This window comes from Pinus tabuliformis, chromosome 9 (assembly GCF_031772625.1).
Source record: "Pinus tabuliformis cultivar Carrire ecotype Pingquan chromosome 9, CPIR1, whole genome shotgun sequence".
Lineage (NCBI taxonomy): Eukaryota > Viridiplantae > Streptophyta > Pinopsida > Pinales > Pinaceae > Pinus > Pinus tabuliformis.
The window spans coordinates 1,760,927,008-1,760,954,133 of record NC_142307.1 but is presented as its reverse complement, the minus strand read 5'-3'; the positions used below and the strand labels follow the sequence as shown (position 1 = coordinate 1,760,954,133).

General features: G+C 41.5%; 1 protein-coding gene across 4 annotated transcripts in view; it reads left to right on the top strand.

Moving 5' to 3' along the window:
• The window catches only part of LOC149155814 (L-aspartate oxidase 2-a, chloroplastic-like), a 142,190-nt gene that overhangs the window by 93,282 nt on the left and 21,782 nt on the right, over positions 1–27,126 (top strand). The gene's annotated exons all lie outside the window — the stretch shown is intronic.

Below are 27,126 nucleotides of genomic sequence, written 5' to 3'. Positions count from 1 at the left end.
ATTGTAAAATCTACATTTTCAGCGAAAGTAAATTCTAGATGCAAATTGCATAGCTAAATCAGATTTGAAGGGAATCAGTCCCCAAATGGAGCAGTGTATGTTCTCCATTGAATCTGGTTTGGCGGAGCCTTTGCCTAAAAAAGGAAATGTCTGTTAATTTAGTAGTATCCCATGTGTCTCTTCTTGCTTGACTTACTAATCTCCAAAAGTTACCCCTTCTAATGCAGGGGGACAATGAACAGAGAGATATTCTGTTACAACCCAATTCCAGGAAGTTCAGGCCACCCTGCAACCCCATAAAATACATGATTGTATCTGTTTCTGGAAAATTACACAACTACCATCTGTAAAGCCTGTTTTATGGAGTCTATATTTGACTTCAAGGGTATAATTGAGGTTAAACCATCCAATTCTCAGGCTTTAAATGAAGCATCCACCGGACCTCTGGATCTGGAACTCCCCAGCTTCTGCAAAAAGCCAACTTATCTTTGTGACATATTAAATTTAAAAGAATATTATATATAACTTATAAGGCACTACAGTTAATGCCCTTGCTATAAATTCATCCTTTCTGTAGGAAAGAAAACTGGGAGGGAGTGAATCGGGAGTTAGTACATTGCATAAAAGGAAATAGAGATTCAACTAGCAGGCTTACAAACCACACAAAATACCCTTACCAAGCTGGTACCATCAACACAGTGCATATCCTTTTGCAACTAACCTAGCTTTTATTTATCAATAGAACCATATGATTTGAACCTAATTTGATATATTCTTTTACACCCTATCATTTTCTTATTTGGAGGTAATTCAACTAACTTCTAAGTGTTGTTTTTCATTAAAATATCATATTCTACTTGCACTGCATCTCTCCATTTTTGTTTTTTATTGCATTGTTAAAAGAAACTTGATCATACGAATTCACAAATTCACTCATCAATGCAAGATTTACCTATTGGGGTGATTTTGAACTTGTTCTTTTCTCACCTTGTTGTATTTGATTTGATTTTGCATCTTGAAGAGTCTAATAAAACCATTTTTGGTATTTTCTGAGATTGATTACCATCTTTTTTATGCTCACTGCCATCTCATCCTTCCAACTCCAACTCTATTTTTTCTTCCTTGCCGCCTATATGTGATAGGAGTTTTAAATTTAGGCTCTGTTACCCGTCATGTCAACAGAGGTATAGTTTTTTCAGTAGAAAAAAACGCTTTCTTTTATTTCAAAAAAGAGAGTACAAACAACATAGTTCTTTCTCTGTAAAGTCTCCATGATCCACTGCAGGCTCGAATGTGTTACAAAAAACATCTAGACTCTCCTATTTTCCATGTTAAGTCCTCCTAGATAAAACATCATGATGTATTTAAATAACTATCCACCAATGGTATGTCAACAGGGGTATATACAGAGATCATTGCAACATTTGTCACCATCATTGTAAGCCGAACGTCACAAGTTAAAAGCCTTCTAACAACCATGCGACGCCCTGTATTAGGTGTCCTAGACTTGTTTGGTCGGACCATGGCCAGTCCCTTTGGGTTCATATTTGGCTCTTCATGTCCTGTATAGGATTGGAGGGCCTTAGGTGGGCTCAATGTTTCCAGGTTCCAACATCATCATACTTCCTATGGAGAAAATAGAATTTCATATCCCATTCAAAAGTCAGCAAACTTAACAGTTTTTGGGATTTCAGGATCAATGGGCTTGTGGCATTTCATTAGATTATATCATGTATGAGGGTATGTGATTGCCATTTAATCAAGAGCACCAAGCCCTATATGTACCCCAGTGTTGGAGGAGTTGATTGTTGTAGTCCATTGTTATGGCCTTAGCAAATATATACCCTTCACTCAAGTCAAAATCATTGATCAGGGATGTTAAGCTTTCTCTACATATTATAAGGCTTGGATTAGGCCATTTGATCAAAATTGGGCAATGTTGACTAATATCCCTAGAGAATCAAAGTAGAGGCAAAGGGTAGACAAGAGGATAGGAATCTAGATTCTATATGGTTGATCATCTGGATGGTTGATGCTCAAATAATTAATCATTGATGTACAATGGATGCCATATCTATCTTGATTTATGTACAAGTATGCATGTTTTCATATCTTCTACAACTACTTTAGTATTTTGGATTTTTTAATATAAATGCAAAAAAATATGTATGTATAATAGAGGCTTTTGATGCTTTGCTTCCAAAAAAAGTCTCCGCTTCGTGCAACATTGGGTGGGCTTAGTTGAGGACTCATGGTTTTATAGGGAGCCTGCTTTTGTAGGAGTGATCATTGGTGTATGGGCCAGTCTAGCCTATGTCAAGGTTCACATGTCTTACTGCATGGTTTTGAGTTTGTAGCTGACCTTAGGTATCGTGTAGTATCTCTTAGACAATTCTCATGCATGGTAGTCTTAAACCGGTTGATGGCTTTATCTTTATAAGGGGAAAGGGTTGAACCATTCCGCTCACCTCACCATTGAAACGTGAGTCAATAAAGGTTGCTCTTCCTCCGCATGTGATCGGTATTATAGGACATCAAACTAACTAACTTCGTTCCTCATTTCAGTGGGTGACCCAGGCGAAAATGCCTGCTGAGCAAGGCTGATGTGGATAGTGTGCACTGATGATGTGTCTCCAAAAGAGTTCTAAGGGTCCAGCTGAGTGGACGGTGTGCAATGACCAGAGTCAAATGCAAGGCCTATGAAACTGATGCAATCGGCTTACGGTGACAGTGACGACAATGATGATGATGGAATGATAATGACAATGAAAAGAACTAGGATAGATGCCCCGTCTCTGATATCTCAGGGCTCATGCGAAACCCAACCTCCCTCACCTCAAGACTCCTGTACTATAGTTTGCACGAAATGCTTAAACTCCTCTGCTCTAATCAATAAGCTTGCTCTACCTAGTTTTGGTCTTGATACAAGGTCGTCGCTGGCCTTAGGGTGTTTTCGGGGGTAGGGTACTAAAGGTCCTCAGACTTCCAGCCGGGTTTGGCTAGTTGTTCACCGTTGGATCTCGCCCAGCCCCCTATGGTTTTGTGTCGGGATATCCTTTTTTCCATTGTTCCCAGAGAGTTGTTTGGTAATAAGCTCCCATGCTGAAAACAAGCAGTAACCATTGATTTTCACCTTGTCGCTCCTCGTCGACGGGAGGCAGCAGCTCCGGAAATATTGAATGTGAAATGCCCCTCCATATCCTTCACCCGGCAGCCCACATTGTTCATTCGTCTCCGGGTATTTCTCGCTCGGGTACGCTTGGGGGAGCAGGTAGGTAGCTTGGTCGCTCTTGGTCCAGATCAGCTTGATCTCCGAGCAGGACTCTGACTTGAAGCTATGACTTGATCAGCCTTCGCTAATGCTCACTCATTCGCATCTATGACTTGGTCGTGATCTGAGATAGTAAGTAGTGCTTTTAGTGGCTATAGTGTTTGGCTTATTGCCCAACTCATTGGAGGGCCCCCTAAGCGCGCAAGCGCCATGAGATAAGGTAGTCGAAGTGAAGTGGAAGAGAAGGACCGAAGGCTTATCTCTTGCCCCTATTTGAGATCAGTAGTTGTGAAAGAAATGGGGAATGAGGAATGGGGGCGGGGGGAGAGCTACTCGAACGGTTGGACGGAACGAGGACGTTATGTTGGGTGGAACAAAATTGGGTCGTTTGTTCTAGGTTGTTACCACCATCTAAGCCTTCTTTGTGAGCTGAGAGGCCTCCAACCAAGTAGCGGGGTGGGACATCAAAACTTGGGCTATGATCTCCTCCTTGATACCACGTATAAAAAACTCCTTGAAGAACTCACCAGTCATCTCTTCTATGCGTATTGCCAATCACTCCAAAGAAGCAATATAGTATTCCACTGTGCTTGTTTGACGCAACTTGGTCAACATCCCTAAAAAATGGGTCCACCTAGAGGATTACCGAGGAGCTAGACCAACGTAATCAGCATCACGCAAGGATGATTTTTGGATAGGTCCCCCGCAATGGTCGAAGCCTGAGTATTACTGTACTGACAGAATGTTTCAATTCCTAATATTCCAAGTTATGTAGGAATTTCACTGCCTGTGCTGTAGAGGCTAGGGTTTGCAGGGTTCTAGACTCAGATGCTTAGATCAGCCTCTGCCGGAAGAGAAAGGATCCTCAACATGGAAGTTATGTAAAGCAGCGGCCCCTATTATGAAAAAGAATCTCTCGTGGATTCCGGGAAAAAGAGCATACGGTTGTGGGAGGTTTTCACATCTTTCCCTCAATTTACTTATTGGGTGGGGGGGCTTTTGGTCGAGCACCTAAAGGTCCTATTAGCGATAAATCGATGGCGGCCTTATCAGTCGAGCCCCTGCCGGTGATGGCGGCCTTATCAGTCGAGCCTGCCTCCGCATCCTCTCCCTCTCCCTCTCCTTAACAGTCGAGCACCTAAAGGTCCTTATGGTCGAGCACCTAAAGGTCCTATGGTCGAGCGCCTCCGGACCTTATGGTCGAGAGTTCGTTACCTCACCCTAGATAATGCCCATTTCGTGGTAACATCTATAAGGAAGAAACTGGGCACAAATCACGGTCGTAAGTTGGTTGAGGCTGAAACTGTTACAAGGGGAAGCAGCCTTTTCATCCGGCTTTCTTTCTTATTTTTTCCCTTCTTCACTCGTTTCTTCCCCCTAAAGGTCGCCAAGGGTCGGCGTGCCCTGCCGGCATGTTCCTGGAAGACCGCTTGGGTCTTCTTGAATGAATCCATATCTCCTGGTAAGATGCTCCAGGAATATCCGCCAGAGGCTTCGGCGAATATCTTCTTGCAGAGGCGGTCCCACTAAGTCGTTTAGTTGAGCGGTCTCACGCTTTCCAATCAGAGCATATAGATCCGTGAATGGATTTGTATGCCACCTAGCGGACAAAACAACGATGTACCAACCAAAATGGCTAATGCTCCTTCTGATGTCCAGTTCCACCATTGACAATTCCGGTTCCACCACCCACCCCATTAAAACATACGTAAGTGGCTGAGTGCTTCCATCCCCAAAAGTGATAATAATAGTGGGAATGCTGTCATTGGGACGGACCACACAAATATAGACCACTGAACAAACTTGGTAGACAAATTCCCGTGTCTCCCCGACAAATTCCCCTTTCTCCCCGGTCCGAACACCTCTTTCCTACGCATGCTCTTCACCGTTGGCAGCTTCGCCCATATTTCTTTTTCCTTAGAGAAAGATAAGAAAAGGAGGCCTCCTCCTACTAATGAATGAATCATGAGATCCGATGAAACGGAACATGGGCGACGATATAGACCAATGGACAAACCTCACGAAACATAGGCAAAGGAAATAAGATATTTTTGAAATACAGATTTTCAAAAGAAAGGTTTCAATGAAAATGGTAAAATCAGCAGTACTAACTACGCTACGCTATCTATCGCCTGCCGTAGATGGAGGAAGGCACCGGAGGGCCATCCAGTCGTCAATACCCTTTCCACTAGCCAATGAAATGAGGATTTATCCTTTGCTCGCCCGCTCGATAATAGGAGGAGAGGTGAAAAATATGTATGTTCCAGATAGGAGCACTAACTATACCAGCAAGGGGATGACTCCTTCTCCCAATCCCTAATTAGTGACCTGATTAGGCGATCTAAAACGAAAACCTTTCTATCGGGAGCAAGCCAACCAATCAATCTATCTTTAGACCTAAGAATGAATCCAGCTGCTCGCTAGATGCATCAATCAGTAGATGTAGCAGGAAGTACTTATTGATCCATATTCAAATATGGTGAATCGTGAGTTCCACTAGGTCCCACTAGGTGCGGGTGGGTAGGACCGGGGCTTACTACTAGGTCCTCTTCCCGCTCTCCAGCCACGGAATTCATAATAGTAGGGCCCCACGCTGCTCTGATCTTATTAATGAAGTTGTGTCTGGATGCGTGCATTTCACCGCTATATGGTAATGGTACCCTCCGCCTTCATGAGGCTCTTGGGTGACTACTACGATCAGTTGAAGAGTGTCCTAACTCTTCTCTGGCATTCTTGTTTGTTGATCCAGCTCCTTTATCCTCTTTCTGCATGGTAAAGTGTTCTAAGACGGTCGTAGATGGCTTGGTTTAAAGGTTGTGTTTCTGTAATGGGGTTTTCCCCCTACTATTAGAATGAGGGAGGTTTGTAGCAACTTTGTTCCAAAAGAACTCGTCGTATCTTCCCAAATGATTCTGTAGAAAAGGGGTTTTGTTATTTATAGGTGCATATGTTACATACGTGTTAACAACTTGCATTTTCTGGTTTCATAAAAGCGATTAGTTTCTTTTTAGAGAGTTTGGTTGCTTAGAAAAAGACTTGATTTGCTTAGGGCTCCCCTGATCCAAAATGCATAAATAAATATCTCTTGGGAAGACCTTCTCTCCAAGCTCGATATCAAGCTTAACTCCTGGACCTTTAGAGCTATCAACCTTAATAATAATAGGTAACTATTAGTCTCTTAAAAAGTGCTATTGCTCTCCATTATGAACAAGAACTCGTCCCGCCTTTTTTGCAATAATACGGTATCAAGACGAATCGATCCCATGCCTTTCTTTTGCGTTGGCCTACCATTACTAAGGGCTAGTATGATAGATATCAGGCCTGCCCCTGGTTGGGTCAACCGCTGGTCTTACTATCCATGGTTAGCGCAGCGCCGCGTCTGAGTACGGAAGAACAATACCTGCCGGGGTAATCTTTCTGTATACGAGCGAAACTGGTGGGGAGAGAGCGGCATAGGAGAAACATTATCCCGATCAAGTCAATTAGACGGGATCGACCGGCCTCGATCACCGAAAGAATCTCTTCCAGCTTTCCAATTCCCCCTATTTCCGAACTGGGGGATGAGGAATCGCCCTATTCGTACGTAGCCGCAGCTATTCAAGAGAAGTAAGTTCTACCCCTACAAGAAACGTGTTCGATCGTAACAAAGAAAGACTGGAGCTTCCCTCTTCTCTGCATTAAGGCAAGGCCCCACCCTTCAGGATACAATGGTTGGGGTTTAGCAAGGGTCCTTTTGAGATCCCGAGAGACGTTATCTCTAAGCTTCTCTTACCGTCTATAACTCTAAGTCTCCCATAGCATCTCTAAACCTCTCTTGCCGGCCTAACGGCAATGGCTTTTCTCTCTCTACAGCCTGTCTTATAGCGGTTTAACTCAATGCTTTAGGTCTTGCCAATAGCCTTTCTTTCTCACTATTAGGTATTACCCAGTACTCTTTTCTAGCTAACTGATTGGGTTGTTCTGTCTTATCAACAGCCTTTCTCTAGCGCTTTACTAATCGCAGTAGGGCTTACTACTTCTCTTGCTCTTTGGGGTTTACTAACCGCTGTGGGGTTTCATAACGTCCTCTCTTGCAGTAGATCCTACCGCTTTTATTACCCTAGCTAAGAACAGACCCTAGGCTTGGTGTGATTTTCACCTTTACTGGTAGCTGTAGGGCTGACTAACCACCTATCTGTAGGGTTTCATAACGTCCTCTCTTGCTGTAGGGCTGCCTAAATATCTCTCTTGCCTGACGTTATCTCTATCTTGCCGGGCTTCATAACCGCTGTAGGGCTACCGCGGAATGCTGTAGGGTTGCCTGCTACCGCCAAGACCTACCGCCAAGCTTTAGTCTCCCTCTCTTAGCCTTGAAATCCGGTCTGCCTGCCTATTCGGTCGGTCGGTAAGGAGTAACCGTTCCCTCCCTTCTATAAGGAAGGAGATAAGGTCATTCAGATATCTATAGGCCGCTAACGGCACTACTTCAGTAGATAAGGTACACCTCCTATTGTCTATTGAGTTAGTAGTTGGGATTCCGATATTCAAGCAGGTTAGGTTATACCTTTTGAAAACGGAGCTACGTGTAGGCCAGATTGCCCATGATCTCTTGGGGGCAAGACGCGCGTTTTAGTGCCAATTATTGTAAAGCCAGCCCCTCTTCCCAGCACTATAATTCAGAACTGTGGGTGGTAGAATTAATAGCAAAACACGCAGAGATGTGTTGCTATCACGAGGCAGCTCGGCTCTCTCGGTATTGAATCAATACCTTTAGAGCCCGCCTGGCTAATAACTGATCATAAGCTGGGCAGTGGAGATCTCTAGATAAACTACGAATGCCGGTGGGCCTCCCTATCCAAAAGAAGGCACTACTCTAAAGAGAGCGCTTGAATTCCAATAAGTAACCACGCCACGATAGGACCAGTCATTCTCCGACGAGAGAGGGAAGGGCTCGTTCTGCTTACAGAGCAGCGAGCGTGAAAGGCATGGCAGGGCTGGCTGTTTTGGACATTGAAAATGGTAACAAAATTTCTTCTTCTTCCCAGAATAAGACCAAGCCTGCTAACGAGAAGAATGAACGAAACGAAAAGGAGTGGGTTCTTTACCTCCTACCTACCTATCTACTCACCCTACCTAAGTCTCTGAGTTTACGAATGCCCACCCTACCACCTTGCCCACCCTACCACCATGCCCACCACCTTCCTTTCCTCTTGATGGGTCGGTTAGCTGAAGGCTGAAGGATTGAGGAGCTTCTTCATTAGGCTGAAGTCTCAAGGCTCAGGGTTTAAGGCTTATGGTTCAAGGTTCCAGGCTTCTGTCTCAAGGCTCAAGATGAAGGGATTGGATAGATTATGCAAAGATGTGACCTATATAAGAAGGCGCTTTTCATCCTCTGATCCACCCTTTATAGGCCTTATAAATGGCTTTAGAAATGAACTGTATTTGCTCGTGGAACTACTCTCCTATTGGCGGTTTGTCGTGCTTTGCGATTCGTGCGGTTTGTCGTGCTTGCTTTTCGTGCGGGGTTTCGCGCGTGTAGTGAGCGGGGTCGTGAGGGCTCGTGGTGGGGCTTCCGGCTTCCGGATTTCGCGTGTTGTGGGCTTGGAGTGATGATTCTGTTTCTGTGTCTGTGCCTGATGAGTCAGCTTATGGTAGGTACGGTTCCTATCCTACGAGGCTTTCTAGTGAACTGCACTATTAAGCTCCCCTTGTATGGTATTGTATTGATTGTCAGTTTCCCAGTTTCAAGGCACCATCCCGGCCGGTGGGTGGCGGGATAACCTATGGGCGGGTAGGGTTATCAGCCGGGATGTGCTCCCTATCGTTGGTTGGAGGTGATGTTGAGGATGGTGGGGTTATTTGATCTGCCCCTCCTTTGTCGATCGGGTTACCGCAAGTTCAGGTGATCCATTCGAGTTGTAAGATAGGAATAGTTTGATGAAAACTCTTTTTTTCATCGAATCAAATCACTGCCGGTGCGCCTCTCTCATAAGACTAAGAAGTTTATCCTCTGTCCGCACCTTCCAGCCAGCCTCATCATAAGACTAATCAGTCTCAATCAATCAATCATTCACTTCCGTTGTACCGCCCCACCCCTGAAACATGTTGGCTGTTGTCTGTCTGTTGAACCGCCCCAGCTCCAACTATGTGTGGCATCAATTGAATAAATCACTCTTCGTTGGTGACCCCGCACCTCACACACATTATTGGTTGAGTATGGATTCGTCCGTTCGTAGGCCCACTCATTTCGAAGACCTCTCTACCCCGGCATCTTAGTCCCGCCGGAGTATCAATCAAATTTGATCCACTTACTTGTCTTTCCTTCTTCGACAATACGTGTCCAGGGCGTAATCCTCCTCCTCCTTTGTTACGCGTAGTGGTCCTTTGGTGACGTGTCCTGGGCGTACTGAATGCGTACTGGGTATAATGCGGCTTGCACGTAATGCGTCCTCGTATTGGGCCGTGAGATGGGTCAGTGGTTGGAACGCCTCTTTTGTAAGATGGGTCAGTTGTGGGATCACTTTTCTCGGAAGAAGTTATCAAGTGAATCAATGCCAATCAATCAATGCCTCTGCTGGAAGATGGGTCAGTGCTTGGTCGGTAACGCCTTTCTTGGCAGGTCAGTTTTTAAGGTTGCATTATATACGTTATAATACAAAACAATTGGCTTAGCGACCTCTCGGTGATAAGAGAGCTAATTATTCTGTCACTTAGGGGGACTTTCTATTGGGAGGTAAACTTTGATTGGCAGAAGGTTCAGCAGTTGTAATGCCCCCCCTCGTAAGATGTTGGCAGTAGCGGATTGAACAGAAAGCGGAGGTAAAGGGGAAGGTAAGGTTCGTTCGTAGGCTGCATGGAGTGTAAGGTCCTAGGAGGTGTGGCGAAGAAGAAGAATTCACCCACATACTGACTCGGAATAGTCCTGGGAACCTCAGAATCATATACCTTGAAAACTACCTTTGAAAACTATGTCTTTGGGTGGGTGGGAATAGCCTTTGGAACAACCTACGCCCTACAGCATATGACCTCACCCTTGGTAACTTCAAACTACTAGACCTTCTTCCTTGCACTAGGAAGCGCAAGCCCCTCCGGGACCTTGGTGGGATCTTGAAACTCCTTTGGACCTTCCTGACACTATAACTTAACCTATGCTACCTACTACTGACCCTCCTGACACTCAGCCTTTGGAACCTTTGCATCAGAATTTCTCCTTGCCCTCAGAAGCGCAAGCCCTCCGGACCTTTAAGTAAATGAAGAGGATGCGCAAGCAGGCTCGACCGCTAGGGAGAGGTTTTGTCAATATGTGACAACTAAACTTTATTGCCTTGGCGGCTAACCTCGCTGGTTGATCTCCTTGACATTGGAACCTACCTATGCTCTTATGGACCTAGTTCAACTTCTATATGCCGGTATAGTATTTGAACGGACTACGGGAGGACTCCTGACACCCTAATACGGGATCTCTGCTTGGTCGAGCCTCAATGACAACATCCTGCCACGAGGGAAAAGTCCGGAAATGGCCTAGTTAATATAGCTGAAATTACACTTTAGGTCTCCAGATGGGAGTGATTGATCAATTTGATTTATGATGAGTCTGCTGCTTCCCCTAACGCGCCCAGGCGCCTGTACTATAGCATGGTATTTGAAGAATTTCAATTGATAAGTATCCGTTATATCTACGTATATATAACACTGCAGCTATGTGATATGGGCTATGGCTCATAGTGTAAGCTAACTCACTACGTGCTCACAACGTAATAACGCCCACGACATTCCGGAATGACTCACAAACGGCCCCTAACTAACCAACCTCATTGTTGCATATCGTTCGTTGTGGCACCTCAATTGTAAAGCTCCATCGGTTCCCAAACAGAAAAGAAGGCATTGCATCCTGAGATCAACTAGCGACATCTACATCTGATTCGAGTACCGGCATCGCGATTGCATAAACTCTTGGGCATTGAAACCTGGGATCGACTACCGGCGGCTATCGGCTATGATTGGCTCTTATATTATATAGAAACGCCGTAAAGGGTATAGTTCATTAAGAGGAAAATACACATCGCGGGAATACAACTATATTTTCTCTTGACTTAAATAGGCACTTGAAATTAGTTTCTATAACCGGGATGCCCTTTCCCCCTTCACTAGCCAGAGGATAAGGAAACATTTCCCACATATTCCCAACAGATGAGAGAGATTATTTCCAAAGGCAATTCATGTTTCCCAATGCAAGTAGTTGCAATAGTCAAAAAGTCAACTTGGTCTCAATTTGTTCATCTTGATGAGAGGGTTGCATGCCACATAAAAGAATTACAAACAATAAAAGCAGTGGCAAGTTATAGGTCATCAAACAGGTCATACAAGGGTCCAGGTGGCAGAACAAGATCAACATTAGACAGTTTGGTACATGCATTATGTCAGAAGTGATCTTTAGAATGAGAGGAACAAAATCCAAGTCTCAGAATCCTCACATGTTGAAATTTGGTACCGGAGGACAGGTGGTTCCCTTAGGCTTTGATCTTTGGCCTAGGGAAAAGTGTCCAAAAGAATTTAATTTTTCTCCTAAAGTGACTTTATAATTTTATAAAGTTAAATCTAATTTAAAAGTGACTTTAAGTGATAAAGTTATTAAGTCTAATTTTAAAGTGACTTTTATAAAGTCAATGAAAAATTAGAAAGGAAAAGTGACTTTGGAAATAAATGACTAAGTGGGTCTTTATTAAAGTGGGGTGAATTAAAAAATAGAAAGTGAGATTTAAATGAGCATTTAATCTCAACCATTGATCTAAATCTATTTCAGCCATTGGATTTAGAGATCACCCAAAAGTCACTTGGATCACCCAAAAGTCACTTGGAGTTATATTAAAGGAGGAAAAGGAGGAAAAGGTCATTCATTCTTTCATGAGCAGATTGGGAGAAGGAGAGCAAGAGAGCAAGAGAGATTTCTGAGCAGGGAGGAAAAGGAGACAGCAGTTTGGCACACATTCCAAGGCAGCAGTTGAGCAGATTTGTACAGCTGATTCAGCACATAGTGAAAGGCAGATTTTTGCACAAAAATCGAGGAGCAGTTTGCTGATTTTTCTGCACACAAAACGGAGGTCGTACAGCATTTATTGCTGTCCTGTTTGCTGTAATTTCCAGATTGCTGTGAGGCACGGGAAAGGAGATAAGTTGTAAATTTGCTTGCTGATTTTTTGCTGAATAATTCTCACTGTAAAAAGACAATTTTCAGAAATAAAGAAGAGCTCTCAAACTGGTTTTCCCCAAGAGTTGTAGGGGGTTTTTCCAGGGTCAAGTTGACCAAAAATATCAGTGTTTTAATGGCTGTTTTTTATTGCTGATTTTTAATTCTGCAATTTCCAGCATTCTGAAAAATTTCCAGAATTTGTGTTTTCAGCAATATTTATTTTTTTCAGTCTGTTAAATGTATGGTTATGGGAATGGGCATTTAACTACATGGGAGAAATAAGGAGAAACTGAAAACCGGGGTGGGAAAACAGAAATTTTTACATGGTATCAGAGCTTGAGTGCTGAAGTGCAGTTTGGGACAGCAAAAGGAAAAATTACAGTTGCTGATTTTTCACTCAGAAAATTCCAGCAAGCTGATTTTTTCATAAACAGCAGTTTTATCTTTACTACAGCAGTGCTATTTTTCAGTTTTAGGACAGCAGGATGTCATTGGGATTGAGGGTGGAGGATAGGCTGGATGGGCATATAAATTACAGCGTTTGGAAGGAGAGAATGCAGAGTATCTTTGAGGAGGCAGAAGTCTGGGATATCATGGTGCATACCGCACAGAACCCTGTTGTTGTGCCCACTGATGTTACTCAGTTGGCTGAGTATAAAAAGAAGAACAATAAGGGTAAGAGGCTGATTCTAGACGGAATCAAAGACCATTGCATTCCTCATGTGAGAGGAAAGAGCAATGCCCATGAGATGTGGACAGCATTGTCCAATCTCTACCAGAGTACCAATGAGAACCGGAAGATGGTCCTGAAGGAGAAGCTGAAGAACATTAAGATGGGTAATGATAGTGCAGCTGGATATCTCACAAAGATTACCAATGTGAGAGATGAGTTGGCAGCGATTGGAGAGGCCATTCCATCCACTGAGTTGGTGCGTATTGCAGTGAATGGCCTCCCCCGTTCATGGTTGAACTTTGCTGATGGGGTTTGTGCACGTGAGACCCTTCCCACATGGGAGAGGTTTTGGGATGATTGCATTCAGACAGAGATCAGGAAAGGACAGCTTGGGGCAGCCAAGCCAGTTGAGCAGGATGAGGATGTAGCACTGGTGGCAGGAGGCAAGAAAGGCAAAGGGAAGAAGCAGGCTTCCACAAGCAGTGGTGGGGGCAAAGGCAAAGGTAAAGGTAAACCGGGGAACACACAGAAGGACTATTCCAAGGTGAAGTGTTGGAATTGTCAAAAGATGGGACACTATGCAGTTGTGTGTCCGGAGAAGAAGAAGAAGAAGGGAAAGAACCAGGACGTGGCAGCTTCAGCTGAGATTGAGGACTTTGCAGGTCGTTTTGACCGGGAGTTTGCGTTCACTACATGTGAGTCCTCTAGTGCAGGATCACCTGCCACACAGGTTCAGAGGGAGCATGCTTTTCCCTCGATTAGCGGAGCATCTACAGGTATTTGGTATGTGGACAGTGGGGCTTCACGTCACATGACAGGAGTCCGTGAGTACTTCTCAGAGCTTTCAGAGAGTGGCACTGATATTGAGGTAGTACTCGGTGATGACAGAGTTGTTAGAGCAGTCGGGGTGGGGACAGTGACATTTCAGAGGGAGTCCAAACCTCCCTTGAAGGTGTCAGAGGTTCTTTATGTGCCAGGGATGAGGAAGAACCTCATATCCGTCTCAGCTTTGGAGGACAGAGGATATGACGTACTGTTCAGGGAGGACAGGTGTTGATGTATCCCAGGGACACTCCAACTGATTCAGCTAGAGTGATAGGTGTACGCCATGCAAAGGTGTACAAGTTTGCATTTCAGCCCCTTTTGGCATTGAGCAGTAGTACCGACAGCAGAGCTAGCAGTTCTGAGCTGTGTGAGATTTGGCACCGCAGGATGGGACATATGTATCATGGAGCCTTGAGGACATTGCGGGAGATCACTACAGGTGTGCCAGATTTCAGTACTGATCACTTTGATACTTGCAGAGGTTGTGCGATGGGCAAATTTGCCAAATCCCCTTTTCCCAGCAGTGACAGCAGAGCGACGGGGATACTTGATTTGATTCATTCCGATGTGAGCGGTCGGATGTCTCATGTTTCCTTGAGTGGGTATGAGTACTATGTTTTATTCATTGATGATCACTCCAGGAGGACCTGGATTTATTTCTTGAAGACCAAGAGTGAGGTCTTCAAGCGGTTTCAGGAGTTCAGAGCTCTTGTGGAGACACAGACAGGCCGAAAGATCAAGTCCTTGAGGTCGGACAATGGAGGAGAGTACACCCTTGGAGAGTTTGTTGACTATTGTGCGGAGGCAGGCATTAGGAGGGAGTTCACTGTTCCTTACAACCCCCAGCAGAACGGGGTTGCGGAGAGGAAGAACAGATCCATCATAGAGGCTGCCAAAGCTATGTTACATGATCAGGGGTTGCCATTGTTCTTGTGGGCAGAGGCCTGCAACACAGCTGTTTACTTGCAGAACAGGAGTCCGCATCGTGCCTTGGGGCACATGACTCCGGAGGAGGCTTTCTCTGGGAAGAAGCCTGATCTTGGTCATCTTCATATCTTTGGATGCATTACATACTCCTATATACCCAAGGAGAAGAGGACCAAACTAGAGCCCACCGCAGAGAAGGGTATCTTTGTGGGCTACAGTGAGACCTCAAAGGCCTTTCGGATTTACATTCCTGCACAGAGGAGAGTTGTTGTCAGACGGGATGTGAAGTTCGAGGAGGACAGGGCCTTTAGGAGGTCACGGGAGTTAGAGTATCTGGATCAGCCAGACCCTCAGCAGCAGTTGAGTCAGTCGCAGGGATCCAGTGGGCAGGGATCAGGAGGATCCGGAGGTACATCTATGAGGATGTCAGGTCCGTCAGTGAGCAGTGGCTCATCGAGCCAGAGGGGTGGTGCTCCGGGCAGCATGCAGAGCAGTTCACTAGGGAGTCCACTGATGGACAGTTCACACGGTACCTCAGCTTCTACAGGTTCAGGTGCAGGCAGGAGGACAGCAGACAGACAGTCAGGAGTTCAGGCTACTGATGATGATGAGGAGGAGTTTCATTCTCCGGTGGAAGAAGTGCGCTCAGGGAAGAGGAAGCCCAAGTGGCTTCAGGACACCTTGAGAGATGCCACATCTGTTGCTGAGCCGAAGAGGCCGGTCAGAGAGAGTAGACCACCTGAGAGGTTTTGTAGTTATATGGCGATGGTTACCAGCATCCTTGACTCTGAGCCTTCTAGCTATGAGGAGGCAGCTAGCCAGCAGGTCTGGAGAGAGGCCATGCAGGAGGAGTATTCTTCTATCATGAAGAATGATGTTTGGGAGGTGGTGCCGAGGCCTGAGGGCAAATCCGTGGTTACTTCCAGATGGCTTTACAAGGTAAAGCATGCTGCAGATGGCAGCATTGAGAAATTCAAAGCGAGGTTTGTGGCTAGAGGGTTCTCCCAGGTAGAGGGAGTTGATTATGAGGAGACCTTCGCTCCCGTGGCTCGATATACTTCGATCCGCTCCATTATATCGATAGCAGCAGAGATGGGTTGGAAGATCCACCAGATGGATGTGAAGACCGCATTTCTCAATGGCTTCATACAGGAGGAGGTGTACATTGAGCAGCCACAGGGCTTTGAGGTGCATGGGAAGGAGTCCCATGTGTGCAGATTGAAGAAGGCCCTTTATGGCCTGAAGCAAGCTCCCAGAGCTTGGTACTCCAGGATAGATGCATACTTGCAGGGGATGGGTTTCACAAAGAGTGAGGCAGATCCGAACCTTTACTTTATTGTGATTGGTGAGGAGCCTCTCATTCTGGTGCTGTATGTGGATGACTTGATCATTACAGGTGCAGAGAGACTCATAGAGCACTGCAAGAGAGATCTTGCGGCGGAGTTTGAGATGAAGGACATCGGCTTGATGCATTACTTTTTGGGTTTGGAGGTGTGGCAGGAGGAGGGGCATTTCTTCCTGGGGCAGGGGAAGTATATTGTGGACATCCTTAGCAGATTCCACATGGAGGATTGTAGACCCATGTCGACACCGATGATCACCAACTGGAAGAAGCTTCATGCTTCGGATTCCGAGTTGGTGGATCCCACATTGTACAGGCAGCTGATTGGTTCCTTGATGTATTTGGTCAACACTAGACCAGATATCTGTTTTGCAGTCAACACGATGAGTCAGTTTATGTGTGAGCCTAGGAAGGTTCACTGGGTGGCTGCAAAACACATTTTGCGGTACTTGCAGGGGACAGTGGATTATGGTCTGGACTACAGGCAGGGAGATGGAGTGAGATTGGCAGGATACACTGATTCTGATTGGGCAGGTTGTGCTTCTGATAGGAAGAGCACTTCAGGGTGTTGTTTTGGGTTGGGTTCAGCAGTAGTGTCATGGTTCAGCCGGAAGCAGCAGTCAGTAGCACTGAGTTCAGCGGAAGCAGAGTATATGGCAGCCAGTCTAGCTAGTTGTGAGGCCATCTGGCTTCGCAAGATGTTGTTTGGCTTATTTGGTCAGCCGTTGAGACCTTCAGTGATTTACTGTGATAATCAGAGTTGCATTAAACTCACGGAGAATCCAGTATTTCATGACAGGTCAAAGCATATCGGGATCAGATATCATTTCATCAGAGACTATGTTCAGAAGGGAGCTGTGAAGCTTGAGTATATTTCCACTGATGAGCAGGTTGCAGATATCCTTACCAAAGCCTTACCACGGGGCAAGCATGTCTACTTCAGAGACAAGATGGGTGTGGTGAGGAACACCTTCCTCGGTAAGAGGGAGTGTTGAAATTTGGTACCGGAGGACAGGTGGTTCCCTTAGGCTTTGATCTTTGGCCTAGGGAAAAGTGTCCAAAAGAATTTAATTTTTCTCCTAAAGTGACTTTATAATTTTATAAAGTTAAATCTAATTTAAAAGTGACTTTAAGTGATAAAGTTATTAAGTCTAATTTTAAAGTGACTTTTATAAAGTCAATGAAAAATTAGAAAGGAAAAGTGACTTTGGAAATAAATGACTAAGTGGGTCTTTATTAAAGTGGGGTGAATTAAAAAATAGAAAGTGAGATTTAAATGAGCATTTAATCTCAACCATTGATCTAAATCTATTTCAGCCATTGGATTTAGAGATCACCCAAAAGTCACTTGGATCACCCAAAAGTCACTTGGAGTTATATTAAAGGAGGAAAAGGAGGAAAAGGTCATTCATTCTTTCATGAGCAGATTGGGAGAAGGAGAGCAAGAGAGCAAGAGAGATTTCTGAGCAGGGAGGAAAAGGAGACAGCAGCTTGGCACACATTCCAAGGCAGCAGTTGAGCAGATTTGTACAGCTGATTCAGCACATAGTGAAAGGCAGATTTTTGCACAAAAATCGAGGAGCAGTTTGCTGATTTTTCTGCACACAAAACGGAGGTCGTACAGCATTTATTGCTGTCCTGTTTGCTGTAATTTCCAGATTGCTGTGAGGCACGGGAAAGGAGATAAGTTGTAAATTTGCTTGCTGATTTTTTGCTGAATAATTCTCACTGTAAAAAGACAATTTTCAGAAATAAAGAAGAGCTCTCAAACTGGTTTTCCCCAAGAGTTGTAGGGGGTTTTTCCAGGGTCAAGTTGACCAAAAATATCAGTGTTTTAATGTGTTTTAATGGCTGTTTTTGATTGCTGATTTTTAATTCTGCAATTTCCAGCATTCTGAAAAATTTCCAGAATTTGTGTTTTCAGCAATATTTATTTTTTTCAGTCTGTTAAATGTATGGTTATGGGAATGGGCATTTAACTACATGGGAGAAATAAGGAGAAACTGAAAACCGGGGTGGGAAAACAGAAATTTTTACATCACATTCCTCAGGATGTTAGAGAACCAACACAATGAATTGATGATGTGGTAGGCGCAGTGATGATGTGGCAATGCTAGGTAGGGTCAGGAAAACTCAAGGCTTACCCAATTCAAATCAAGGCAGGGTATAGCAAACCTAGGTGTCAAATTTGTCAAAATCATCGCGACATTGAAGATCTAGAGTACAAGTGTCTAAGTTGGGTTTACTAAAGAGGAAAAGTCAAGTGAATCGGTCGTTATGAAGGCCAACTAGTTGTTTGAAGCATTTGTTACGCCTCCGTCAATGAGGGTACATATATTTTCCCAGTGCAGTATTCGCCACCATTGTAAGTCCAAAGCTATGTTGCAAGAAACGCCCCCCAAGGTGGCTTACCCATACCCTAAACTCCCTGAAACGTTGTCGAAACGTGACCGAAACACCGTGGTGGCATTCCCTTATTTGGAAAAGTCGCTGAAATGTTTCAGGGGCATTTTGGCCTGTTGTCACTCGAATTGTATGTTGTCACTCTAATCCCCGCCCACTCCATTCTAGTTGTCTTCCAACAGTGGTCTATGGGGGGTAGTCCCTATGGAATGAGGTGAGGGAAAACAAGTTGGAAACGAACTTGTTTGGGAGACACGGATGAGTGGCCTAGTGCAATTGGTTAAATTTGAGCAAGATTATTGATTAGAATAAATTTTAAAGTATGAGACTAGTTCCTTAATGGAGTCACAAATTCTTGCTTATAATAAATTGAAACCAAATGACCGAATGGACACCCGCTGCTTAAGATGATTGATTAGCCTAAATTATATGCAAACCAATGACCTATGTGTGATGCAGAGATCTTGGTTATTTTTAGTTAAATGCCTAATCTAGATGTAATCTTCCTTTAACTATTTGAGGTTGGGCTCCGAGGTAGATTGTTGGAAGGAGGCCAACAGGAAGTAGGCTAGGGCCTGATTAATGATACCTTATGTTGTGCTCCTATCACCCAATGCCTCCGACATTGCAGAGACAGTGGCTCTGACAACTGCAAGGTCACTGTGTTAACTATCGAAGAGTTGTCGAAACCCCTTAGCTTTTGTCGAGGCCCCTCAAGCTAAGTGAGAAGGGTTGCCCTATATCTCTATCAACCTAGTTTATGCTAGGGGGTAAATTATTAATGCAATCTAAATCTAGTATGCCTATGAAAGAGATTACAGGTGAGATTATTTTGAGCTAAGATTGTTTAAGTTATTCAAGTACTTATGTGAAAATTGTCTTAATACAAAAGTAGTTAACAATTTTGTGATGCAATCTTAAACAAGATGAGTGCTAAGAGATACAAGTGTAAATTTCAAGTAACCAACTTATCCACCAATGATTATTAACACAAGATATTATGCCAATCAACAAGATCAATGTCGGATTTTGAGTGCAAAGATGAGATTAGCCAATTTCAGATCTATGACAATTTATATCAGCAGTCAAAATTCAGAGTTAATCAACGTTATAACAGCAGTGAGGAAACCACTTCAAATCATGAAATTTGCCTTACACGTAAAACATAAAATTCTCAATGACCAGCAAATGTAAATTAATTTATTTAGCTCACTTTGTGATGATGTATTCAGTGATATTTCAGATCTAATTGTTAGTTTACAGCAATAAACAACCACAGATCAGCAAGCTAAAGATGCCAAAAATAGATGGTCAATATGCCCAAAAATAGTAAAAATGCACTAGAACTCAAAAATTTCAAATTTTAGGGCTTTTAGGAAGTGTGATTCAGAAATTTCAGAACTGATAAATTTATTACAGCAGTAAATTAGTGACAGATCAACAAGCTAAAAATACTAAAGATGATGCCCAAAATGTCTAAAAATAGTAAGTTTTTGCCGGAAACTGAAAATTCAAAAAAAAATTATCCTTATCAAGTATATGCTTCAGAAATATTTCAGACCTGAATTTTTGCAGTTATGCAATAAATTCCAGGAAGCTAAAAAGATAGATCTAGGTCAAATTAGAGATGCTCAAGTGGCCAAAACTTGTGAAATTTTAGATTTTGCAATTCTAATTGATTTGACCCATAAAAATGTGATTTTAAGGCTTAGATATTAATGATTTGACTGTTAGGCCCCAAGGGTTAGCTCAGTTGGTCGAGTTCCCGTTGCTAAGTACCTCGCTAGTTGGGAGGTCAAGGGGTCAAATCTGCTCGACGCCCTTGGGGTTAGGCCTTGCTTGTTTGGCCAGCAAGTAGATCCCTTCGGGTTGATCTGCCTGGATTTTTCCTGTGGATGTAGTGGCTACCTAGTGTCCTTGAACCACCCTTAAAAAAAGTAATGATTTGACTGTTGTAATAAAACTGAAGCAAAACAAAAGTTTAGAGGTCAAACCCTAGGCCCAAGGCCTTGAAGATCCCACGGTTGAAATTTGTTGAAATTTTAGGATCACGTTGCTGCTTGAAAAAATGAATTTTGAGACCTTTAGCCTACAAAACCACCAAGTGTTTAGCCTTAGAACTTCATATTAGGGTTTTAGGTCAATTTAGGGCAAAAGAGGCCAAGAAAATGGAGAACAAGGCCAAGGGAGGCAAATTTGAGACGATAAAAGGGCTAGGATGAAGAATAAGGCCTCAAAGAGGCAACGTTATGCCCAATGAGGCTAGCATTGGGGGTATGGAAGGCTTAGAGGCCTAGGAAGAGCCTTAAGGCCCTTAGATGGTTGTTGCCTAGGGAGAAGAGGGTCGAGGAGGGAAGCCGAGGGAGGACGGAAGAGGGCCGAGAGGGAAGGAGACCAAGAGGAAAAGAGGAGGCCGCAAGGCCATTTGGGCCTGCAGCTAGGGTAAAGAAGGGAACTCGCAGCCCCTAAGGGTCACAGCTAGCCCTAGGAGGGCTAGAAACCAAGACACTAGAGGGAGAAAGGTTGACGTTGAGGCTTAGGAAGGCCAAACCGGGGCTAGAAGCCTTGAAAAGTTTGAAACCCTTGCTCCACAAAAATTTATGCTTCAATGCTTTGATTTTCTTAAAATTCTTGAGTGGAAACCCTGCAAAAAATTCCTAGAAACTAGATTTTACCCTCAAGGACCTAGATCTAGCTCTTCTTCCACTTAACTCCTTGATCTAACCTGCAAAAATAAATTTTACAACACCCAAACCCCAAATATACACAAAATGAATCTAAAAACTCCAACCCAATTTAGAAAAATAATTCACAATTTAAATTACAAAATTAATTTTCAAAATATACTTGGTTTTTTAAAATAGATTTGAAAAAATAATATTTATGATATTTTTTCCTTGAAAAAATGGCTAAAACACTTCAGAAAAATTAATGTTCACTATATAGCCCAAACGAAGATTCAATCCACCATATAAAAACTAGAGATCCAAGCAAAGTAACCCTTGCCCACAGTCTATGATCTTGGAGACCAAGGATTGAGTACCTGCACACACTATGTATTATCTCAAAATAATAATGTAAAGCACCACATAGGAAGCCCGTAGGCAATACATACTACAAACCAGCGATAAGAACACCTCGAGTTTCACCCCAAAGTTTTTTATTATAGTAGAAAAAATAGTTCCCAGCGGGACAATGTTTACAAGCTTTAGCAGCAATTCTAGCCAGAGATCAAGATGACTAGATACTCAACTGACTCTTTAATTTATAGGTAAATCCTCCAAATGGAAAAATAATGACTAGTTTCTTTGATCCTTGTCAAAATAATCTTGGCCCTTGATTTTTTATTTTTGAGGAATTTTCGAATTTATCATTTAATTCCATTTTAATTAACTCTAAATTAACTATTTTAAACTAATTTCCTCAAAATTTTGACTTTGACTTAACCACCAAGGTCCAAGGGTCCAAATTTTCTTGAAATATACAATATTCCCTTGGTGGAAGGCCTTTAAAAATTGACTCTTTTAAGACCCATGAATCTTTCCATTTGGAGAATTTATTTTCCTAAGACATTTTAACTTGACTCTAATTAATTAATTTTCTGGCTTAGGATTTAAATTTGTTTTTCCAGAAAATTAATTAATTTACACATAATGGAATTTAATTATTTTTTCAACCCTCTAATTCATATGATTTTTCATTTGCAAGACTCAAAGAGGGAATACACATTTGTCTTAGATCCTCAAGACACATAACCCATCTGCGACACAGTATGATCTAGTAAACCAAGTGATTTGTAATAAAATAATTAAGCCAATTAGCTTAAATTATTCCCAAACCACTTTTACATCAGACTTGACTAAAACAGTAGGACTCACCTAATAATTCGACAATAAATTTCACCCTAGCTTTGGGGTTTAAGCTAGAGGGAAAAAACTCCTCTGCTTAGCCGTGTCAAAAAACGCAAGTAATCAACGAGGTTAAAAAAACCTCCGATGATGAAATTCGTCATCAAATTATAGGCTTACTTAGGTTGTTACGTAGACTCAAGGTTTTACTAAGATCATTTACAATATATAACTTGCAGAATGGGATGACCATGACACACAAATTGTTGATATGTGATCCGATCCTTGTTGAAAAAAGTTGGTATTTCCGCTTCCCTGAAACTTTGACAATTTGAGTGCAACACAGCCCAAATCTGCCTCGTTTCCACCCAATTTTTCCTTGTTTCCGTGACTTTTTTGCTTTTGCAGGTTCACTCAAGCACCCAAGAAGGTTGTGGGGCCCTTCTATTGCCAAAATAAATTTAAAATAACACTCAATTTTATCTCTAATCACTCCACAACTAATTTATCTCTAATCAATCCACACTCTAGTTCTACTAAAAAACTTGTTCTATTTTTGTTAATGAAGATGAATATTAAGATTATAAGATATGTAATTGCATTTGTCATTAGCTCATGTTATATTTCATTTCCATCATTTATATAGTCATGTATAAAGGTTGATTTTGGATGCAAAGCCTCGTGTATAAAGGCTGATTTTCGAATCATGGATGTACAACCTCATTTATAAAGGATAATTTTGGATTTTGAATCATGTAATCATCTATGCAAGTTAACATAGATTGAGTTTTCCTTCTAAAATTTCATTTATGTGTCTCATTTTTTTTCTTGCAAGATGCATTATTAACTTATCTGTAAAAAAAAAAATACGTACGTATATGTATATATATATGACGTTTTGCCCAACATTTCCATTTTTGGGGGTTCATGTTTCCATCCATACCCATTTCGGAAACTTACAGGCGTTTAGGCTTTTCGTGCAACTTAGGTCCAAAGTCACAAGTTAAAGCCATGTAAAACCATGTGAGGCCCTGTATTAGGTATCTTAGACTTGTGTCTTGTTGATCTCGGCTCTTGATGGTGAACAACTTGGAGAGGGCTTCATACCTTTCTTGAGCGGAATCTATATTGGATATGTATGGGATTAGATTGTCCTTCACTCCGTCTACTATCATATTCATAGCGAAGATGTCGATTTCCTTGAACTTCTCCTTTCCTACATCTTCTGTAGGTTTCTTAGCTTTTCCTTGAACAAGATCCAAAACTTTATGCTTAGCGACAATAAGATTTATCCTCTTCTTCCATGCCCTGTAGTTGGAGGCTCCTCCTAGCTTGTTTTTAGACTTCATTGGCATGTCTTCTTTTCTTGTTATAGATAGTAGACCTTCCTCTTATATGATGCCTTCCTTTGACCCTTTTAGGAGATCTTCAAGTTGCCTTTTTCTTCCTTCTTCACCTTAGCTTTTATACAATGTTAGAAAATCATAAAGGCGGAAAGATTTTCTTATGTTGATAATTACTTGAGATATTCTTGTATTCTTATTATTGTTTATGTTCCTTTTTCTTTCTTTTTATCAAGCAATCATCAAATCAGAACATGAAGATCAACGACACCAAATGTAGGCACTCAGCTGAAGCGAACAAATTTCCTTCTATAGATTAATTACTCCAAAAGACTTGGAATATAAATATATCCATGAAGATACAAATATTATATATTAAATGTGTGAATAAGAATAAGAATGAATGATTGAATTATAATGAGAACGAAAGGCTTGCTTATATATCAAGCGTCTCTTCATGGAGAGTCATATTTAGACATGCCTCTTCAATCTAATTACTACTTAACTAATAATTAATTATGATTATTATTATTTACATTATATTTATATTATTTATATATTTTATTCATTACATTGCCTCCTTCCTCAAAGAGCTTTGTCCTCAAAGCTTGTCGAACGTCTTTCTCTCTTGGAATAGTCATCCTTGTCGATACAAATTGATATGATCCTCTTAGTGACAAACAAAATTGTCACACTGAGAAGGGATCAGACCATCCCAGATTAATCTTCTGAATAGTATTATGATCACTGGAATTTTGTAACGACTTGTTAACATAACACTGGATTGATTTTATGTCATTATTCTTTGGAACATCAGTTTGTTGTTTCTGGTTTGAATGGTACCGATACGTAGCTTGGTTGATTTGTCTACTCTCGTGATTCGGATGCCAATATAAAGTTTTTATATTTTCTTCTGGCGAAGATGTTGTTGAATTGGTTATGGAACATTCACTTGGGATGTCCATTGTCTGAACTGCAACATCCAAGTGCATCTTTTCTTCAACTTGCTTGTCTTCTTCTTGAGTTGTGACATTCACTGAATCGGTATTTTTTGTTTTGTCATCAACTTGAATTCCTACATTTGATGCTTCCTTCTTGATAAGTTGTTGTACTTGGTTTTCTAATGACTTCTTATCCTTCTTAAGTTTCTTAATTTGCGTCAGCAATTTTTCACTATGGTTTTTAAGTCGAGAAACTTCTTCATTTTTGTCAACATTGATTTTGTCAATTTCTTTTTGCAATATCTGAGATATCTTCTGGCGTTACTGAATTAGGTTTCAGTGTAACATCTTGGAGTGTTATTTTCTTCTTCTTGTAAGAAAATGTTAAAAACTTTTTCTTAGTATTTAGAATAAAGGAACTTAGAGTTTTCATCCATGGTGATCCCAAAACAATGTCACTATCGTTAAAACATAAGGTTTCAACGGTGAATTGTGAGGTAAAAGTATAATCTCCAATATTTAGGTGTAGATTGCTTATATTGTATTCTTTGTTACATGTGCCAAAAATATTTGTTTCAACTATATTTGATTCAGGAATCACCAATTGGTTAGCACATTTAGGACTAACATAATTACTTCTTTCAGTAGGATTGATAGAGATTATGATGTCTCTTCCTGCGAGTGATCCTTTGATTTTAAATAGTGTGTAAACACATGTACTAAAGGTTTCAGGAAACCTTTCATTACTAGCCTCCATTTTTGCCCTTATGTTTTTATATAAACAATATGTCAACTGGAGCTATTTTTATTATAAAATATCACTTATTTCTTCTATATATATTTTTCAAATATTCTCCTTTAATGTGGATTGTTAAAATTTGAATACCCTTTTATTAAAAAAAATACTCCTTTATATTGTTGCCCTCTATATATCTATGTATTTCTTTATATTAAGACCCCTTTTCAAAATAACTTTATTATCTTATAATAATAATAGTTTCACTTCTTTTTTTAATAATAAATTAGTCCATTTTTTTAATACTTAATTACTCCCTTGATAAATTTTTAATGTCACCCCACTAAATAAATATAAAGGTCACGTCTTTTCATATGACACGGTCACGATGTTAAAATTCCATGGGCTATTACCATGGGTTGTTTTTAAAACCTCCGTTAAAAATGTTCTCCATGTAAAAAGTAAAATGTATTCCTTTTGTTTTTTGTTTTTTTTTTTAACTTTTTAAAATACCATGGGCAATTACCATGGGTTGTTTTTAAAACCACGGGCTTCTCCACATAAAAAGTTTAAATATACTTGGAAAGATTCCCTCTTGTTTTTATTATGCACTTATTTTATTTTTATTTTTTTTTCTTTTTTTGAATTTGATTTTTTTTTATATTTTTTTTTAATCTCTTTTTTTCATATGACTTTTTTTTTAAATAATAATCTTTATTATTATTTTTGTTATATATATATATATATAGTCAAAGGCCTAGTAGCGAGATGAAGAAACCCCAAATATTTAGCGAAATGCTTGAACTGCAACAGCAATAAATTTGATGAAGAGTCGATAGCCAAATACTTGGATCAGAAAACGAGCTTTGTGCACTGGTTAAACAACCTAGAGGACCAAACTGCTCTGATACCAAATGAAGCGAACAAATTTCCTTCTATAGATTAATTACTCCAAAAGACTTGGAATATAAATATATCCATGAGGATACAAATATTATATATTAAATGTGTGAATAAGAATAAGAATGAATGATTGAATTACAATGAGAACGAGAGGCTTGCTTATATATCAAGCAAGTGTCTCTTCATGGAGAGTCATATTTAGACATGCCTCTTCAACCTAATTACTACTTAACTAATAATTAATTATGATTATTATCATTTACATTATATTTATATTATTTATATATTTTATTCGTTACATCAGCCAGGGCTAAAACCCCTCTCTAGGGGAAAAACTCAGTCAACCTCTTCCACTAATCAAATTGAGATAGACCAAGACCTTAGACCTGACCAAAAGACCTTCCTCCTCCACCAAGTCAGCCTTCCAATACGATTCAGGAAACTTCAATAGTTTCTTCTAGTCCAGCAGCTATAGCGCAGCGACAATCCAGAATTTCGACCCAACTACTCTAGAATTTCAACCCAACAACTTCAAAATTTCGGCCCAGCTACAATACTGCAATTTCGGCCCTTCCAGCAACCCAACAACTTCGCACGTGTGAGACAACGGGAGAAAAATTTAACTTCTTATGCTTGACAAAGACCTCCTTATCCTTTGCTAGGGTTTCCTTCCTCTTCCTTGAATTTTGCACCTTTTTCTGCCTCCAGCAACTGCAGATCGAACTTGTTGTGGATGATCTCCAAA